This window comes from Lissotriton helveticus, chromosome 1_1 (genome assembly GCF_964261635.1).
Source record: "Lissotriton helveticus chromosome 1_1, aLisHel1.1, whole genome shotgun sequence".
In the NCBI taxonomy this organism is placed as follows: domain Eukaryota; kingdom Metazoa; phylum Chordata; class Amphibia; order Caudata; family Salamandridae; genus Lissotriton; species Lissotriton helveticus.
In genome coordinates this window covers 73491790-73513304 of record NC_136057.1, presented here as the reverse complement: position 1 = coordinate 73513304, position 21515 = coordinate 73491790, and positions in this window count along the sequence as shown.

The following is a 21515-nucleotide window of genomic DNA, read 5'->3' as shown; positions in this document are numbered from 1 at the left end:
ATCCTGCCCTCGGCCACGATGCCAGTGAAGAGGATGATGAGGGTGACGTCCGCACACAGCTCATCAACAACTTCTTCACCTGAATGTGAGTTTATAGGGTTGTTATGTCAATGTATTGAGATAGCCTGAAATGTATTGGTGCTGCTCTGTTGCTGTTTGAGTGTGTCTGCTGTGCTTTTGACTGTGTCTTAAGTCTGTCCTTCCCAGAGTACTATGCCTGTTGTTTGGTCAACTCTGACCCCCAACACCCAGCATCCAATTCCAGGGTGGAAGTTGTCGATTCCCATCAAGTGATGTACCACACACCCCTGGACTTCAATTCTTCGACACTTGGTGAACGTGTGCCCACTGTCACGTGGAATTACCTTGCAACTGTTGTGGAATAAACATGTTGCTGATGTGTAATATACCAGTGCTTCACTTTGTTATGTGCGTTGTCTGTCTTTACACATCTGACTGACATTTGCTTACCTCACCTGTGGGCTTCTTACCACTGACTGTGGATAGGTGTGGTGTCTGTGCATTCCACTGTATTTCAACATCATTGGAGGCGATGAGTTACTTGGCCATGGTGAGTATATGTTTTGGTGTCCTAGTGGTGTGTCTCCCTCTTATGTGTCACATCACCATGACTCACATAACAGTGATCACATTGCTGTAGTAGTTAGCATGCACTGTGTTCTTTAGCAGCTCATCATCTCTATGACACACACTAAGTTGGAATCACAACAGAGGCAAGTATAGTGTAATAGTGAGTTTATTTACAAACATGTGTGAGGATAGTGCACTGGGTGGTAGGTGCTGTACAATCCAAAGTTCACAGATGAGTTGGAAGTGTTGGTAGCTGAAATGTCTAGAGTAAAGTCCTGTTAGACCTGTCAGCCCTAGGGTGGTCTTTGCCTATTTTTTTCGCCCTTGCCTCATTTTTCCCACCTTCTTTTTTGTTGGCCTTAGGTCTCCGAGCACCTTCCCATTGCTAACCAATGCTAAGGTGCAGGTGCTCTCTACTTCAAACATGGCTGCCATAGGCCCCTGCTACTGCAGTGTGGTCTTTTTGTGTAGCACCCTAGTTGCCAGGAGCTGGCTAGAACCCTAAAACATTGTTGCAATACCAGCCTGCCTTGCCTGCCCATAGTTAGAGTAGGGTAGCTCCTGGAACCTTCTAGAATAGGGGCGGGGTCTGCTTTTGCCGCCTTAGAGAGTGGTCACCTGACCTGGGCATATATAAGAAAAGGAGGGAACGTTTTTAGTCAGTTGGGGCATCACTGACCTGGGGGACCCTACGCAGGAGACTTAGGCGGTAGGGCCTAGTCAGGAACCTATGCCACTGGGGGAGACAGGGTTTAGGCGCTGCCCACCAAGCTGTGTGAGGAACACTGAACCAGCCCCCTGATCTGGCCTGGCGGGAGGGGAACCCAGGGACCACCTACAGTGACCTGCTGAGGAATCCTGTCAGCAGCCTTCAACTCACCCCCCTCTTCAAGCAACTACCTACTAAGGGCGCAAGAACCATCTAGCGCCAAGAGGACCCTCTAACTGCCCCCAGGACTGCTGGGGATCAACAGGTATTGGTGCTGTGTCATCCCCTGCGCCCCCTGACTCCACCTGGGTCCTCTTTGCTGCTCTGCCACTGTCGTGTGGCCTGCCCTGTTTAAACTGCGTGAACTGCCTACCGTGCCCCTCAGCGGTACAAAAGGGGGTGGGGATGGACAGAGCATCTGAACCAATCAAACACTCACACCCAGTCAACAGATCTGTGTTTAATCCATCACCGTTCTTTAGCCCACTCTTCCACCCCAGTTCAGACATGGCCATATGCAAATCAGTCTGACCCTGTGCCTCATGGGAACAGTCCAGCCCGAACTGCCAAACCATGCCTTCCCTGGACCGGAATCAAGATTCCTAGGACCGGTTTCTGGCATTCCAGCGTCTTCATCCAGGCTTGCTTGAATCCAGTTGCAAATTGAGCAAGGGACTCAACGTCTGAGCATACCCTGCCAACTTATGGCGAACAAAGCGGTACAAAAGGGGGTGGTGATGGACAGAGCATCTGAACCAATCAAACACTCACACCCAGTCAACAGATCTGGGTTTAATCCATCACCGTTCTTTAGCCTACTCTGCCACCCCAGTTCAGACATGGCCATATGCAAATCAGTCTGACCCTTTGCCTCATGGTTCAGTAGTTCTAAATGAAATGTCACTTGCATAATGAGATGTTGCCTGTTTTTCACTTAAGTGTTTAGACCTGCAGAAGGAGCTGGTTATTCTTGCATAGGAAAATGTTGACTAATTGCCTCCAATGACCTAATAACATGTTTATCTCTGATGAAATGCTTTGATGAAATGCTCTGATGAAATGCTTTGAGGAAACGCTTTGATGAAATAGAGACACTGTGATTTTTGACTACCCTGACTCTGCTCTAGATAAAAGCTATTTGATTTTTACTCAAACTCACTGGTGTGGCGTCAGTCATTGTGTGCGTTTCCCAGCCTCAGTGGATGTGTGTGCTGTATGGTCACTTTACTCCTAAGCTTCCGGGTGCCTACCTGCTCGAGCCAAGCTACCCCCCGGGGAACTGGTGACCCCAGTTCCTACATTGGTGGCGAGCGGTGGGATCAGGACCTGTGGCTATACAGCACCCTCCAGTGAGACAGAGTGCGCCGCAATTGGACTAAGACACCGATTGTGTAAGCAAGCCTAATCAATTGACCCCCCACTGTCTAACCTGAGTGTGTACAGTCCTGTTTTGACCCAATACTGTTACCTACGTCCTAGTGTCTTTCCCTTTGAGTATCTGGGTCCCCACCTGTCACAATGGAGTTCCAGCTAGCTGACCTGGAAGAGTAATTCCAGCTAAGGGAATTTTGTCTGGAGATGGGGGTGCCTGTTGGGCGGAGAGCCGCAAAGTAGGAGCTCCGTACAGCCTTGAGGGCATGGGTAAGGGCCCACCCAGAGGGGAGAGGGGATGGGGAACAGGAGGGGCAGGATACACAAGGGGAGGCGGGTGCTCCAGGAGAACTAGACCTGCTCAATATTTATGTTACTGAAAATGTGTTGCCAGGAAGACGTTCCAGGGCAGGCAGTAGTGGGTCTAGAAGGAGTACGTCGTCACATGAATATGAGGACAGGAGGGAGGAGAGGCAATTGAAATGGGAGCTTGCTAAGCTAGAACACGAGCGGGAGAGAGAAAGGGAAGATAAAAAGTTCGCAATGGAAGCAAAGAAGCTGGTGCACGAGCTTCAGCTTAAGGAGTTGGAGCTGCGAGCCTTGCAATTAAGTGCGCCAGGAAGTCCTAATGGTGGCAGCATACCAGGGGCTCAACACGAGCCTAAGTTTTGGTTACCCAAAGAGGTGATAGCGAGTTACACTCAGGGGGATGACATCGCCAAGTGGTTGGAGGCATATGAGGTGGGCTTGACAGCCCATGGGGTGCCTGAGAGCTACTGGGGAGGTGGCCTGTACCGATACATACCCCCAATGTCAGGGACACCCTCCTGTACCTAGAGAAGGCAGACCAGTTCAGGTATCCCCCCATGAAGGAGGCGCTACTTAAAAAGTTTGGCCTCAACCCCGAAAGGTATCGCCAGAAGTTCCATGGCAGCCATAAGCTGTCCACACAGAATTGGGTAGACCTTTTTTATGCCCGTAAGGCTATGGATGGTTGGGTGCGTGGCAGCGAGGTGCATGATTATGAGGGCTTGTACAACTTATTTCTGAGAGAGCACCTCTTGGATAAATGTTTGGATAAATGTTTGGATAAATGTTTTCTGGAGCTGCGCCAACATCTGGTGGACCGCAAGCTGACTGATCCCCGTGAGCTTGCGGAGGAGGCGGATACTTGGGTTAGCACCCGAATGTCTCACAAGGGCCCCGGGGGAGATGGCCCAAAAGGCGGACAGGGTTTTCCCCAGAAAAAGAGGAGGGAGATAAAAAGAAGGAGTTCTCACGAGGCCTACAAAATAGACAGTTTGGGAGAGGAGTAGGTACCCCACCTCAGTCCAGTTCCCCAAAACCCACTTACCCTGACAAGAGTCAGCAGCCAAGAATTGTCCGTTGCTACGAATGCGTGGAGGTTGGACACTACAAGGGGGATCCCCAGTGTCACAAGAGACCCCCAGTCCCCACAGGAGGCAAGAGTCCCTGGGTGGCTAGTGTAGCGCTTGGGATGGAGCTGCCCCTAGATAGGGAAGGGGAGTGGACAGGCCTGACCCTGGTTTCACTCGGGGACAGAGAGATGGTCCCAGTGACGCCCTTATCATCGAACACTGCTAAGTACCAGTAGAGGGTGAAGGTTAACGGGGAGGAGGTGGAGGCTATGAGGGACACAGGTGCCAGCATGACCACCGTAGTGAGGTGGCTGGTGTCCCCTGAGCAAGTGATCCCTGCCGTATTCCATCCAGCCGTGTTGGCTGACGGCAGTCTGAGTTACTATCCCATGGCTCAGTTTCCCATTGAGTGGGGAGGAGTTAAAGGCCCGTTGAGAGTTGCTATAAGCCCTGCCTTGCCTGTGGACTGTCTGCTAGGAAACGACCTGGAACATACCGCCTGGAAGGTAGTGGAGTTTAAGGCCCACACTGAGATGCTGGGGTTACCAGGATGGACTTGCGTGGTCACGAGGTCCATGGCTGCCCGGCAAAGAACTCAACCCGGGTTGGAGCCTGAGACAACGGCCCAACCCAATGCTGGTCGTGAAGAAGAGAAAGTTGTGGAGGACACACCCCGTGTGATGGATGGGGAGCCCGCGGAGGTAACCCCGGAGTCCGCAGAGGTGGATGTTGTTCCCGTGGGGGACTTGCCGACCCTTGCCGAGTGGCATGTGGAAGGAGGGCCTACCCGGGAGGAATTCTGTCGGGTGCAGAAAGAGTGCCCCACGCTTGAAGGTATGCGGCGGCAGGCCGAAGCCCAAGCGACCAACCAGGAGACCGGCAGTTATCTCGTGTGCTGGGAGGATGGCTTCCTCTACAGTGAGCCTAAGGTTCCGGTGCATGGGTCCTCGAAGGCCTTAGTGGTCCCCCAATGCTACCGGGCCTTCCTATTGGAATTGGCGCATGAAATACCCTTAGCTGCACACGTGGGCCAGGACAAGACCTTTGCGCGGTTGGTCCCGCATTTTTATTGGCCCAGGATGAGAGTTGCCTCATACACCTATTGCAAGACCTGCAAGACTTGCCAGGTGAGTAGCTAGACTGGGACTAAGGTGAAGGTCCCTTTGGAACCGCTCCCGGTTGTCGGGACCCCTTTTGAGCGGGTCGGAATTGACATTGTTGGGCCGTTGGACCACCCGACTTCTTCGGGACACCGGTTCATTTTGGTGTTAGTGGACCACGCCACCCGGTACCCAGAGGCTATCCCTCTGAGGACCATCACTGCACCTGTGGTGGCGCAGGCCCTGATGGGGATTTTTACCCGAGTGGGATTCCCCAAGATCGTGGTGTCAGATATGGGCACAAACTTCATGTCGGCCTACATGCAGGCCATGTGGAAGGAGTGCGGAGTGACCTACTGGTTCTCCACTCCTTACCACCCCCAGACTAACGGGCTCGTAGAGCGCTTTAATAAGACTCTGAAGGGGATGATCCGGAGCCTGCCAGAGGATTTGAGGTGGAAGTGGGACGTCCTCCTCCTTTGCCTGCTGTTTTCATACCGCGAGGTACCACAGAAGGGAGTCGGTTTCAGCCCTTTTGAGTTGGCTCTATGGCCACCCCGTTAGGGGGCCCCTCAGCCTTGTCAAGGAGGGGTGGGAGAAGACTTCGAAGAAGCTTCCCCGTGATGTCGTCAGCTACCTGTTGGCATTCCGCAGCCAGATGGCCCTGCTGTGGAAGGAAGCCTCAGACAACCTGGAGGCTAGCCAAGCCGTCATGAAGGAGTGTTATGACCACAACGCTCAGACAGTGGAGTTGGACGCTGGACAGAAGGTGTGGGTCATGGAGCCTGGGGAGCTGAGTGCCCTCCAGGACTGGTGGACTGGTCCGTACGAAATTGTGGAGCGTCGAGGCCAGACCACCTATGTCGTGGATTTGAAGACCCCCCCGACAACCCCATCGGGTGCTCCACGTCAACCGCCTGAAGCCGCACCATGAGCCATCTGAGCTTGCTCTCCTCATGGTGACGGATGGGAGTGAGGAGGAGGAGAGTGAGCCTCTTCCTGACCTTCTGGTGGCCCAGGAGAAGGATGGATCGGTGGAGGGAGTGGTCCACTCCTCATCCTTGACCCCAGAGCAACAGAGGGACTGCCGCCAGGTGTTGGAGCAGTACGCCTCGTTGTTCTCCCTCAGGCCTGGAATTACACATTTGTGTACCCATGATGAGGACACAGGGGACAGTCCGCCTGTAAAAACCAAGTCTTACCGGCTGTCCGATAAAGTTAAGAACAGCATCCAGGGTGAGGTGGCCAAAATGCTGGAGCTGGGGGTGATCAAACCTTCCAGCAGCCCTTGGGCTAGTCCGGTCGTGTTGGTGCCAAAAGCGGCCCCACTGGGCACCACACCAGAACTTCGGTTCTGGGTGGACTATCGGGGATTGAACTCTGTCACCAAGACAGATGCTCACCTGATACCACGGGCAGATGAGCTGATCGACCGGCTGGGAGCAGCCCGGTACCTCAGCACCATCGACTTAACATCAGGGTACTGGCAGATTTCCATGGCCGATGGAGCGAAGGAGAAGACAGCGTTCTCCACCCCCGAGGGCCACTTTCAATTTAGGGTGATGCCCTTCGGGCTCAAGAATGCTCCGGCCACTTTCCAGCGGTTGGTGAACCAGGTGCTGTCTGGCCTGGAGTCCTTCTCAGCGGCGTACCTGGATGACATAGCTGTCTTCAGTAGCACCTGGGAGGACCACCTACAGCATCTCCAGGAGGTGCTGCAGGCTCTGCAACGTGCTGGACTGACCATCAAGGCTAGCAAGTGCCAGATTGGACAGGGATCTGTCATCTACCTGGGACATCTGGTGGGTGGGGTAAGGTGCAACCCCCCCAGGAAAAAAATTGCGACCATCATGGCCTGGAGCCCCCCAAAACCCAAACTGAGGTCCGAGCTTTCCTCGGCCTCACTGGATACTACCGCCGGGTTGTCAAGCGGTATGGTACCATCATAGCCCCCTTGACGGAGTTAACGTCCAAGAAGCAGCCACGAAAAGTGATCTGGACGGCTGCTTGCCAAGAGGCGTTCGAGACACTAAAGCACGCGATGTGCACCGCTCCGATGCTTGCAACACCTGACTTCACGAAAAATGTCATCGTGCAGACGGACGCCTCTGAGCACGGCGTAGGCGCTGTGCTCTCGCAACTCAACAATGACGGCCAAGACCAACCAGTGGCCTTTATCTCCAGAAGACTCCTCCCTCGGGAACAAAGATGGAGTGCCATCGAGCGAGAAGCCTTTGCTGTGGTCTGGGCCTTGAAGAAGTTGAGGCCATACCTTTTTGGCTCTCACTTCCTGATTCAAACCGACCACCGACCCCTTCGCTGGCTCATGCAGATGAGAGGCGAGAATCCCAAGTTGCTAAGGTGGTCCATTTCCCTACAGGGGATGGACTTTCGGGTGGAACATCGGCCCGGAGTTGTACACGCCAATGCTGACGGTCTCTCCTGGTTTTTCCACCTTAGTGACGAGAACTCCCTAGAGGTTGGGTAGCTCTCCCCACTTTCGGCTGGGGGGGACGCATGTTGGACCTGTCAGCCCTAGGGTGGTCTTTCCCTATTTTTTTTCACCCTTGCCTCATTTTTCTCACCCTCTTTTTCGTTGGCCTTAGGTCTCCGCGCAACTTCCCATTGCTAATCAATGTTAAGGTGCAGGTGCTCTCTACTTCAAACATGGCTGCCATAGGCCCCTGATACTGCAGCGTGGTCTTTTTGTGTAGCACCCTAGTTGCCAGGAGCTGGCTAGAACCCTAAAACATTGTTGCAATACCAGCCTGCCTTGCCTGCCCATAGTTAGAGTAGGGAAGCTCCTGGAACCTTCTAGAATAGGGGCGGGATCTGCTTTTGCCGCCTCAGAGAGTAGTCACCTGACTTGGGCATATTTAAGAAAAGGAGGGAAAGTTTTCAGTCAGTTGGGGCATCACTGACCTGGGGGACCCTATGCAGGAGACTTAGGCGGTAGGGCCTAGTCAGGAACCTATACCACTGGGGGTGACAGGGTTTAGGCGCTGCCCACCATGCTGTGTGAGGAACATACAGAGTTACAGCCTTTGCTTCATTATTGATGGTCATTTCACACATTCAAGGCTTGTTTTCTGTTGGATGTAAAGATATTTAAAATTACTAAATGGAAACATAATGGAATGAGAATTCAGAATGTTTAACTGGTTGTAAAAGACACTCCGCACAATGCAACGCAGCCCTCCCCCCATGAGGCTACGCTGCGTGTCGCGACAGGAAGTTCTTCACAGCTTGAGAGAACCTTCTCTGAATTCAAGCAAATAGAACTGAGGAATCAGCAAGTCTCTGGTATACCTTCAGTGAGACCTCCGCTCCATCAGAAAGGGAGAAAATTCTTCATAGCTTTAGAGAACGCTTCTCGGGAAGCAATACATCAGAACTGAAGAATCATTGAAGAATCACCAAGTTAAACCAGCAGGAAGGAGAGAGTAAAGAAAGGGGAGATGACAGGAATGGCCCCGTTCGCCAATTCGTCGGCAGTGTTGAAATTAAAGATGAGACTGAATCAAGGTAAGTTCAAGCACCTTTATTCTGTCATCCACTCTCCGTAACTGACCACATGTCCAACATTCCAAAGAGAACTCTAGGGGAACGTTCCAAAAAGTAGGAGGAGGCGAGGAGAGGGGGAAGATACCAAAAGGGGCAGGAAGGAAAGAAACAACAGCGAGGAAGGAGCCAGGGGAAAAAGGAGAGAGATTACAACAATTACATCATGCCTTCATTGTGACACTACAAACACCTTTGTTACAAGTTTGTACATTCGAGTTTGTGCAGAAGAACTGGAGTTTCTGATCTAAGGGACGTTGCAAAAAAAGTAACAGTACTTCACTCACTGGGTTTCTCATGGACACCTTTGGTCAGGTAAAACCTTGTGGAACTTGTCCATGGAAAACAGCTCTGTACTTGGGAAAAGCCTGACAAAATCAGGGCAGAAAGGTGGACATCAGCTATAATTCGCCAGTGTTTAGAGAAAAATGCCTCGCAGTGCAATATTCAGCATCATAGAATGTTCAAAGCCTACAGTATCGTTGATTGAAGTTATGGAATTTCTGATGCGGTGCCAGCACAGATCATCATGGGATCAGCGTCAAGGTGCAAGAGCACGGCTGTCACTTGTCCATGCACATTATAGCATTAGCCAGTCAATGAACCATCACACATTCACAAGGTTCTCCCAGTCAACTGCTCCACCCAAGAAGAGGATGGACAGGTCCGGACCCTTCAACTGATCACATGAGGGGGATGGGAGAACTGGATGGTGCCTGGGGGATGGAATGATATAGGGACTGTATGTTACCGCTACATGGAACACACAAAGCCACCTCATTAATATTAATGAGCTCTTTTCAGCTCCAGTATGTAAGTATATACAGAGAAAAGACCAGTGTATTCATATTTAATTACACATGTGTTCCCTTGATTATAATAATCACATTTTAATTTAATTCATGAATCGCTTTTGTTACAAAGAGGCTATGAATGCGGCTCATAGGAAATATAATATTCATTTATATCATATAGGAGAACTTATGCAGCAGAAGAGTATGGAGGGTATTAGGAGAGACCATATGCTCAGGGGGATGACTGTGGACACATTTGACAGTAATACAAGAAAACTAGGGTAGAAAAAGGGTAATGAGCCCCCCTGAAAGATAGGCAAGGTGGAGATTTACGACCAAATGCGACATTTGAAAAAAGAAAATGAATGGAAAGAAGAAGTGAGGATTAGCCATCAAGAACGGACGGTGTAGGAGAAAGTACACTGAGTTCATTGAAAATGTAGCTTCTAAGTTGTTCTAATATGTAGAAGGAACACATTCAAGATTTTTGAACAGATATTTTAGAGCAGTGGTTCTTAACCTTTTGGCTTCTGCGATTCACTGTGGGTCCGAAGCTGTAACACAATAGGCAGCGATCTGTAACTGTTCTCAGTGTGTCCCAAACTTTATTATGTATCAATGGGCAGCGTGTCGTAACAGGCTGCAGTGGGCCCAAGTTGTTGTATGTATAAATGGGCAGTGAGCTGTAACATGCTGCAGTGGGCCAGAGTTGTAGTATGTGTAAATGGGCAGTGTGGCGTAACAGGCTGCAGTGGGCCCAAGTTGTAGTATGTATAAATGGGCAGTGAGCTGTAACAGGTCTCAGTGGGTTCCAAGAGGTAACATAACATAACATAACATGAGTATTTGTAAAGCGCATGTTCACCCAGAGGTATCTTGGCACTGAATAACAGATGTTTATTGTTACCCAACTCAACGGTACTCATTTTATCGACCTCAGATGGATGAAAGGCTGAGTGGACCCGCCAGGATTTGAACCTGTGATCATGAGGTCGAACACAGGACCCTGAAGTGGACGCATTAGTCCACTGAGCCACCAGACCCAGCTTTCTGGTAACATGAATCAATGAGAAGGAGGCTGTAACAGGTCACATGGGGTCCCACGCTGTAACATGTATCAATGGGCAGCGAGCTGTAGCAGGCCGAAGTGGGTCCCAACATTTAATATGTATCTGAGGGCCACGATCTGTAACGGGCCTGAGTGGGTCCCAAGATGTAACATGTATCTATCGATGGGCAGTGAGTTGTGGCAGGCCTCCGTGGGTCCGAAGCTTTAATATGAATCAAATGGACAGCGATCTGTAACAGGTTACAGTAGGTCCCAAGCTGTAATTGCCGTTATTAGGCCCCAAGCCCGTGACATGCTCAAAGGCCTCATTGGCCTCAAGCAGCTCTGGGCATCAATCAGCCCCAAGTAGTAGCAGACATTAATGTGATTCCAGCTGTAATCAGCATCAATGGGTCTCAAGGTGTAACAGGTAACAATTGCCTTCATTCTATACTATGCATCAATGGTCCACAAGCTCTAACAGGCATTAATGGACCCCAAGCTAGAATAGGCATTAATGGATCTCAAGATGAGCGTCACAATAGACCATGTGCCTGGGTACGAGTTGCTTGGTAAAATTACTGATTCCAGCTGGTTATGGCACCCCTGCAGCATGCAATGATGAGCTTGTGTTTCCAGAATGGAGAAAGATGACGTAGACACGAAATTACCAGGCACTTTACTGCAAATGGATATCTATAGTTCCAGGGACATTTATTCTCCCATTTATCACCTTAATTGGGGTTGTGGGTGGGGGTGTAGCTCCACGGTTTACTGCCCAGGCCTCTTTTTACGTTTAAGGTACTTGCAGTGCCGAGAAGCTCCTCCCAGAGATTGCCACATCTATGGACAGGTGTGGGGCTTTTAATTTTTTTTTGATCTTATGAAAGCGGAACCTTTCTTTCCGTGTCTTTCTGCTTCTCCCCTTTTGAGCACAGGATATTTCCTAGCTACTTTTGCCCACTTTCTTTTTCTTTTTTCCTGAACTCAGAGACACATGAAATGTGTTGCCAGGGTAATAATGCACCTTGACAGCTGGAGCAGGCACTACACATGCCCCAGCAGCAGGACGCGTGTATCCTGCAGGCCTCCAGGCCTTCACTCCAGGGGCAACAGTCACTGAATGTACCAGAAAAGAGGGAACGTTCCTCACACCAAAATCACCCACAATGCACCATTAAACTGTATATTATCATGGACGTCATTTAAGGGGCGAAGCTGCGACCCATGGCTTGCCCTTTGCTACCCCTGGCACTGCCTTTGCGACCCCTGGCCTCAGAGGTGCCAAATTCAGTGCCAGGAAACACCCTTGAAGGAGCAGGTTGTAGAAAAAATCACCTGAGTGTGCCCTTATAATAAGACATCCCTGACACCTCTAGTGGGATCTGTGCGCTTACACGCCGATCTTTGCTGGAGATGTTGGGGCCTGTTGGACCTCTGTTATTCGTTTTCTGTGTTTGTTTCCTGCTTTCTTTGGTCAAGTGACCACTGCTGAGGCTATGTTCAGTTCTCTAATGGTCTGAATTATACACAACCACACTTCGGCACCTGATTCACTCCTTGATTCCCTTTCCCGCTCCCTCCTCCCACAGACACAATGCTCACGAGACCAGCAGCATCTTGGTTATTTGACCCCTGGGATATGGCATTCCCTTGCCTGTGCCACCTTGCCCTACCCCTGCCAAGCCATAACAGGGGCCCACCTTCTGTTCTAGTGGCTGTTGGCACTAACCCCTGCCATGGGGACAGTCCCACACAATAAACTGCTCTCCCGAAACATTTGCGCCTTAAAGTCACCTAACAAATGTAAGCAGGTTTGGCGATACCTCCTAAGCTAGATCTGGACATCATCCTTCTCCAAGAGACACATCTCCTGAGGGAGTGCAATCACCAAATGTCACACCCAAAATATCTCCTTTGTTACTGGGCACATGCCCCTACTGAAACGCTGGGAGTGGTGAGTGGGCACACTGTGCAAGGGGTGATCCAGCTCCACAACCTTCAAGGGTGTCAAGGATAAGGAAGGACGCCTTTTAAAGTTGAGTATCTTAAGGGGCACACGTCCTCTCACCCTGCCTAACATTTACTCCCCCAATCAAATGTTCGACATTTACATTTGGAGCATCCTTTGGGATCAACAAGCAGATGTGGGTGATGGTATAGTGGATGGAGACTTATCTTGCTCTGTAGCTTTGTCTGTAGCATGGCTTCATATCATGGCACCACCAGAAAGTCTGCTAAGCTGAAGCGTGGCATAGCAGATCTGGTGTTAGTAGACGCTTGGCGTTATAGATATCCTGTCTTGCAAGATTACTCATTTTACTCTCATGTACATGCCCCCTACTCCCCTATTGATTATGTCTTTCATACATACTCCTTACTCCGGGATCTCGATACCCCAACCATCTCATACATCTAAATCTCAGATTATGGTCAAGTGGAGCTGGTATGGACTAGTGGCTCGAGCTCCCATAGGTGACCGTCATAATGGAGCTTCCCCCGCATCTACTTACTGACCCGGTAGACACAGAAAAGATCCAAAAAGGGATTATAAAGTCTTTTGATCTCAATGCCCTCCTGGACACACTGCATCAGATGCTTTGGAGCACGTACAAGGCTCACATTAGGAGGGTTATTTCTTCTATTACCAAAGCCAGAGTGAGGGAGGCCGGACTGGTAGAAATGGACATATCAGCAGACGTTAAGGCCCTTAAGATGCTTGAGCAAATCACCCTCACCAGACACATCAAAGGACAACTTGCAATCCTGTGGGGACAGTTGAGAGTGCATAGGACCAACAAGGCTGAACGCTCTCCACTGGCCTTAAAACAGAAGTATTATTAGGGGAAGAGCAAGGTTTGCTTATTTCTAGCCCGCAAACTATACCATCAACAAGCCAAGACCCGTATTTCTAAAATCCAGACAGGGGATGCTCCCTGGGCAACCACTGAGAGAGCTAAGTGTTGGACTTGGCCTTTTCCCCCAAAATGTTTCGCTTTTCCCCCCCTAATTTGAAATGTCTCCCCCATGGGATTAAACCTGTATAGGCCATGAGTGGTGTGAGTCCCCTTGTTAAAAATTTAATGTCAAGTAATGGTGTGAGCACTTGTAAATTTCCCCATTTTAGAAATGCACCTGACTAAATGCACTGTATGTAAGATGGATGCCATGGCCATGGGTTGTTTTGCCACTGTACTGCCATAGGTCAGCGGTCTAGTTATTATTACCCAGCTACCCCTAGCTTTTGGAGGGAATGCCTGGCACCCAGGGTGCTCACCCCCTCCCCTTGAGCCAGTTTAGGCCAGTTTTGCCAACATTCTAGAAGGTTCTGGCACTGTCTGGGAGGAGGGTATAAGTAAGGGGGATGTGCCACCAGAGAGTCAGTCAGAGCTGGGACAAGAAAGAGAGGGGACCTGCTGCAAGGTGCTACCGCCACATGGGCCTGTGAGCTGGGCCCTGTACCCCTAAAACACCCCTACTCTGCTGTCCCTTGGGCCCCTGAATTAGGAGGGCCCACCCAGGTCCCTGACACTGTGGGGACCGGGAATTACGCCAGCGCTGCGAGGAAGAAGCGCCCAGGAGGTGAGGAGTGGGACTGTCTACCCCCCTTAGTAAGTTGTGGTCCCTGTGGAAGCGCTGGACTGGGAGGAGCTGCCCGGGGAGAATTGTGCCCCCGAGGAACTGTGTCTTGCTGACCTGCCTCAGAAAAATTGCCCCTGGACTGCCTACTAAGTGCTGGGGCTGGGTGGCCCGAAGGAACTGTGAGGGGAAAGAGCGCTGGAGGAGCCTACCCTCATTGTGGCGCGCTTGCTGAATTATTAATAATTAATAAAAGGGAGCCTACCCCTTATTGTGGCCGTCCTCACCGCCGCAGCCCGAGGAGTGTTGGCGCTGCCTTGCGCCGGTGGGATATCGCCGAAAATCACCGCCGCGGACCGGCGCTGTAAGGGAAGGACCCCCGCTGTGGTGAGCCTTGTTGCGGCGGCCCCCGGTGCCAGGAGGGGGCCACCGAGGTGAAGAGAGGGCCGCGCTAGGCCCTGAGGCCGTCAGGGCCCGCGTCACGTGACGGGGGCGACTGGCCGCGTCATCGGCCCGCCCCCCCGCCAACGCCGCGCACTGATTGGCCCGCGCGGCCATGCCCCCGGAAAGGGAGCGCAGGGATTGGCTGCTGGCCGGGCAGCCAGCGAAGGACAGGCTGACCCTAAGCCCCGGGTCCCCGTGAGGAAGGGGGGACCCGGGTGAAGCACCAGTGTGGGGCCCCCGTGGTCGAGGGGGAGCCCCGCCAAGAGAACGACCGGAGTGGGAGCCGACCCCGCCGGTCTGTGCCCCAAGAGAAGCGCGGCTGGCCATCTGGAGGGAGCCCTCGGTTGTGAGGAGAGCTCCGTGTGGAGAGTGCTGCATGGCGGGGCGGGACCTCGAGGCACATTGCCGGTGCCTCCCCCCACCGCATTGAAGCCCCAGGTCCCCGTGAGGCAGAGGGGCCCGGGAGAAGCAGGAAGAACCCGCTGGGAGGGGCGCGAGTGAAGCACGGTGCAGAAGGGGCCTCGAGGCACATTGCCGGTGCCTGCCCCCGCCGCATTGAAGCCCCGGGTCCCCGTGAGGCAGAGGGGCCCGGGAGAAGCAGGAAGAACCCGCTGGGAGGGGCGCGAGTGAAGCACGGTGCAGAAGGGGCCTCGAGGCACATTGTTGGTGCCTGCCCCTACCGCCAAGGAGCCCCTGGACAGCCCGGTGATTGCGGGCGACATTATACGGTGTGGAGGGTGGAGAGGGCCACGGGACACAGGGTCGGTGTCCGCCCCACCCCCTCTGTTGACTGAGTGGGGCCCAAGTGCCCAGAAACCGGGTAAAAGCTGCTAGCGACTGCTGCCTCAGAATACCAGGATACCAGTAAGGCCTACTGAACTGCCTACAGAAGCCCCTGCTCATCCTAGAAGTCACAGGGGAACGGTTTGATATGCATAGCCAAGTGGGATGCTCATTGACATGCACATTTTTGCCTGCTGCCTGATTTTCCTGGAAGGACTTAGGCCTGACATCCCAGTTATATGTGTATGCCCGAGGAGGGTTTGCCCTAGGTTGAGGTTCTTAGGCCTGGAAGTTAATGCCCCTGTTAGTGGTGGGCATCCCCAGGCGCTATGCGGATGAGGCTGACTGCCCCCCTCTAAGGAAGTATTGCTCGCCCGAGGAGATATTCAGGGGTGCTCATGGAAAATGTGATACAGGCCTGGTGCTCATGTATTGATGTCAATGTACTGCCTGATGTTTGTGTTGCCGGTTGGGGGGCTAAGGAGTCATGTTCCCCAGGTTACCTTTGATGCCTAGCGCGCATATCTAAGGTTTGATTGAATACCAGGCCCCTACCTGATGTTAATGCAGCGTTTGTTCTCCTGATGAGATGTTACAGGAATGCTAAAGGATTAGGATGGCACGAGGTTATCTTATTTTCACTAATGTGTTTAGGCCTGCCTAAAGGAAGCTGCTGACTTACGGCCTACAGTTATATGAGGTTACTGATGCCAATGCATATTAATGCTTCCCGCCTGATGTTTGATATCCCCATGCTGATTTATTGCAGGTGTTCCTGTATGTTGGGATTTACTGTGATGCCCTGAACTTTCCCTTACAGGGGTCGTGGTGGAGTGATAATGCAGGTTATGTGTACTCATACTAATGGTATTTTGCATTACAGTCTATCACTAAGGATGAGAGCCTGAGTTGGCCCCGTCATATTGGCCCCAGGTTCAATGTTAATTGATTCTTCTTTATTTCAGATGGACTTACAGACTCAGCCCCTACTTCCCATGTAAATAATCCCCCTTTTAAAAAAAAATAAATATTTTTATTGAATTCAAATAACAAGAAACAAAGAAATAAAACGAAAGCAAGGCAGTACAATACAAATGTGTCACTTCGTTGCTGGTGGGGGGGTACATACACAAATCAAATGTCAGAAGTATACGATGAGATTTGGGGGAGGGGAGGAGACCAGAAGCAAACAAAATATCGAAACACCTGCCGAGGAAACATCAGGTTGGGAGGATGACAGGTCAGTATTCAGGTCCGGAAGGGGGGGAGTACATATATTACCACGATATGTGTTCCATTGAGTCCAAGTTTTCCCCCATTTGCGGGGCGTGCCACGGGAAACATAAACAGTCTTTTCTCTAAACATGTACCAGTCCATGTTTTGTTGCCACACCAGAATTGTCGGAGGCCTCTGGGCGCCCCATAACTGGGCAATGTCTCTCTTGGCAATCATATTACCCAAGGTCACCCATCGAAGCTGCGCCTGGTCATAATCATTCGGCTCCCAGACATTCATCAGACACCTCCGCGCCTCAGGCATTGATTGCACACCCGTGACCTCACTCATAACTTCATGCACGCGAGTCCAATAGCGTAGCACAGCAGGACATTCCCAAATAATATGGAGAAACGTGCCCACCATACCACAGCCACGCCTGCACAATCCATCCGCTGAGAATCCCATGCGTTCCAGACGAGGACCAGTCACGTATACCCTATGAAGAATTTTGAGCTGGACAAACCGGAGGCGTGCCGGGATAGCCACCTCCTTCGGGGAAGAGATCGCAGCCTGCCAGTCTTTGTCATCGAGTTCCAGACCATCACTAGTCCATAACTCTCGAAGGTTATCCAATAGGTCAAGTCTGGTATTAATTAACTTTTTATATATGAGCGAGATCGTGCTATCAGGGACGTGCCCATCCAGTATCCAATGTCAATGGCTGGTACAATGTCAAGTGTGTTTTGAAGCGCATAAAGAAACCGTGGGAGCGACATCATCTTAATTAGCGCCGCTCTTCCCAGAGGCGAGAGAGGGAGCCTACCCCACGCAGTCACATCAGCACGGAGGCGCTGAAGCGGGGGCAGCAAATTGCGTTCATAACGAAGCACAGGGTCCAATGTGATAAAGATTTCATTACAAGACCGGAGGCTACATTATGCAATAACCTTTTATTGCTCCCAGGACATGCAGCCCTTTAAAGTGTAACAAACATCATAAAGAAACATTCCATAGCAACAACAAAGCACCATGACGACCAGCCATCTTCCTCTTTTATTCGCTGCCCACGGACAGTTAAGTACAACTTCTTCTTGTCTCTCATGACTTTCTGTTTTTTAAGATATTTAGGCTGATTTACTGCCTCTTTGGCATTGTTTTAATCTCTTTCAGCATGTGTGTAATTAATGAATGAAATGTTTTTTCTTAGTCCCCATTTTCTTGTGGGTTACCAATTTATTCGTGCCCTTACTTTGTAAAGCGTCTTGTCATTAATATATATATATTTGGAAGGTGAGTATATCTCCTACCTCTCTCGGATACCCTTCCAATTTCGGTTGGGTCCCTTTCTCTTTCCTATTTTCCAAACTTCTGTAGTAACCGCTACTGAGGCTCCGCTCGCTCTCTGCCCCCAAACAGGCTCGATATCGGCGTTTCCGCCAGCAAACACGCTCATTACCGCCCCTCACTGAGCCGATGTACCTTCGGCGGGCTGCGGGCTCCTGATTCAGACCCGCTGCGCTATGCGGCCTGCTTCCGGGTCCCTCCCGTTACTCGGAGGTGACCCGCTCGGCCAAAATGGTTCACTTTTGCTCTTGCTGTGACCCGCAAAGCAAAAATTTGACTGTAAACACAGCGCGAGACCCGTCCTCGCGCTCTCCTTCAGCGCTTTTAACTGCCTGTTTCTCTGTCTCCGTTTGCCGACCCGACTGCCTTTCCTCGCTCCCCTGACCTTTGGGCCTTAAATCTCTAGTTTAGGTAGCGCTTTCAGCGGATCTAACCCTTTTAACCTGAATACTTGATATTAGTATAAAAAAAAAAAAAAAAAGGGGGAACACTTTATAACAGGTAGCGCTTATTTATTTATTGTTTATTCTTCTGACATCCCTTGTTGCATTATGTCACAGGGAGACTCCTCTGTTAATGACCCCCCCATTACTCAAGCCTCCCTTATAGGTCTCTTTGAGAGCCATTTAAAATCTTCCCTTAATGAAGCTATCGAAGCTGCTCTTAAGAGGAAAAGGGACATTCCTACTGAGCCAACGCTCTTTTCATCGGATGATGATGAGGTGGACCCGCTCCCCTCTAAGGGCGGTAAGGCTGTTAAAAAATCTAAACACATTGAACCTCAAAATCTTCCAGGGGGAACATCTGATAAAGTTTTATCTGTGGGTAGCCTTTGCGCTACAAGTGATGCGGGTGTCCCGAGCGGCACAAAAAGATCGAGCGGCCTTAATGGCGCAAAGAGCACAGGTGTCCCTTGCGGCACGCAGAGATTGGGTGTCCATCGCGGCACAATTGACCTCGTCAATGATGATGACGATTATTTATCCCCATTGGATTTGGAAGAGGAGGCTGATGAGTACGTATTTGATCCTCTAGAAAAGCTTGAGGACGACCTCCTTGACGAGGACCTGACTCTAACCTCTACTAATCTCAACACCATTAAAGACCCATCGGGGAATGAAATGTTTAATCCTTCCAAGATCACCCATCCTAGAGGTTCAGATTGGTGGCCTTTGGACCACGTCTCCCAATTTAATAAAACCTGGTTTGGCAAACCTCTTGAAAAGGATTCGCGTAACCTTATGAAGTCTGAGTGCCCCAAACCCTTTTTGGATAACAAAGCAGGGTCAACCCCTAATCTTGATCCTGAACTTTTAACCTTTTTATTTAAAACTGGGAGAGATCCCCGCAAAGGCCTGGAACGCTGCCTTAAGCAGTGCCAGGATAAACTTTTGGATACCCTCGGCCCTTTGGCTAGGATCCTTGACATGGCTGAAGAGGCCTCCTTGAATGGCACTCCAGTTGACACTGAACTCCTTAGAGGCTGGAGCCAGCGTGCCATATGTCTTTTGGGTAACGCTAACGCTAACCTTACCTCGGAGAGAAGGAGAGCGATCCTAATGCGTATGAATCCCAAGTTAGGGGATTTGGCCAACAAAGATGTGCAAGGGGATCCCAATGGTCTTCTATTCGGAGAGTCCTTTATTAAGTCCCTTGGCAAATATGTATCCACCTTTGCAGCTTTTAACAAAGCACATACAAATATGAGACGAATGTTTGGCGGACGATTTTTTGGAAGGGTCGGCAGGGGAGGATCGGCTGTCGGCCGTGGTTACAACAGATCCTACTACCAACAGAATCAGCGTGGCTACTCAAGGAACTACCGGGGATACGGTAACTTCTTTCCCCAAAGAGGCCGGAACTATCGTAACAGAGGTGGTACCGGTCGTGGAAGATTCCAGTCCCAAGGACAGGGACAAGGTAAGACTCCCTCTTCTTGGTTCTTCCCTTCCAAGGGTAGGGGGAAGACTCTCCCTTTTCAGTCACGTTTGGCCTTCCATAACAAACGATGCTTGGATTTTGGAGACGGTAAGGGGATTCAAGATAGATTTCATATCGATTCCCTTTCAGGCCAAACAACCCAGGGAGCTTTCTCTAGACCAAGAACAGTCAGTTTTGGTAGATGCAGAAGTGAATCAAATGCTAGAGAAAGGTGCGATACGCATCGTCCAAAATTCTGGTCAGGGTTTTGTGAGTACAATCTTCTTGGTGAAGAAAAAAGAAAAGGGTTGTTGGCGTCCTGTAATAAACCTGAAGGAACTGAATTCTTTTCTGGTCTACCGCCATTTCAAAATGGAGGGTATTCACCTCCTGAGAGATCTCCTTCAAAGAGGAGATTGGCTCATAAAATTGGATCTCAAGGACGCTTACTTTACAATCCCTATGGATCCTTTCTCTCAGAAGTTCCTGAGGTTCGTTTGGAGGAATGTAACTTACCAGTTCCAATGTCTCCCTTTCGGCCTATCTTCCGCCCCTTGGTGCTTCACCAAGGTGCTCAGGCCTGTAGTCGCCTCTTTAAGAAGAAGAGGGGTTCGCCTTATTATCTATCTAGACGACATCTTACTGATGTCCCAGAGCAAAGAAGAACTCCTATCCCATATGGATTGGACAGTAAGTCTCTTGGAGAGTCTTGGCTTTATTATCAATATAGAAAAGTCTATTATAACGCCTTCTCAAAATCTGGAATTTTTAGGTTTTCAGGTGGACACAACCTTAACCCAGTTACAACTTCCCAAAAAGAAGCTAGCAAAAATAAAGAAGGAAGTGTCTTATGTCTTATCCAAGGACCAAGTGAGTTTGAGAGAATTAGCGAGAATAGTGGGTCTCTTATCTTCTTCCATCCAGGCTATTTCTCCAGGTCCCCTTCACTACAGGGCCTTACAGAGACTCAAAGCTTCAGGTCTGAGGAGGGGTCTTTGGTACTCAGACATAGTTCCCCTCTCCCAAGATGCTCGGGAGGATCTTATATGGTGGCGAAACAACTTAGACAGTTGGAATGGAAAGGCAATTTTCGGAAATTCACCGAGTTTTGTCTTGGAATCCGACGCGAGCAATCTTGGTTGGGGTGCCAGACTTGGAGAGGTGGAAACTGGGGGGAAATGGTCGAGAGAAGAGCTAACCCTTCACATAAACTCTCTAGAGATGTTGGCGTGCTTGAATGCCCTGATGAGCTTCAAGTCTATCCTCCAAAACAATGTGGTCCTGGTCAAGCTAGACAATTTCTCAGCCGTTACTTATATCAATCGGCTAGGGGGAGCAAAGTCGAAATCCCTAGCGGATCTTGCGGAAAAGATCTGGTATTTCTGCTGGGATCACAAGATTTCTCTGAGAGCCGAGTTTATTCCGGGTCTCCTAAACACAAGGGCGGACTGGAATTCGAGATTCCTAAAGGACTCCAGCGACTGGAAACTGGACCCTTCAGTGTTCCAGAAAATCTCAATGCTGTGGGGTCCTTTCGAAGTAGACCTTTTTGCAAGCAGACTTACCTTTCAGGTAGATCGCTTCTTCAGTTGGAGGCCAGACCCCTTGGCCTTAGCAGTGGACGGTCTTCTCCAACCCTGGAAGTCCCTGCTGTCCTATGCCTTCCCTCCCTT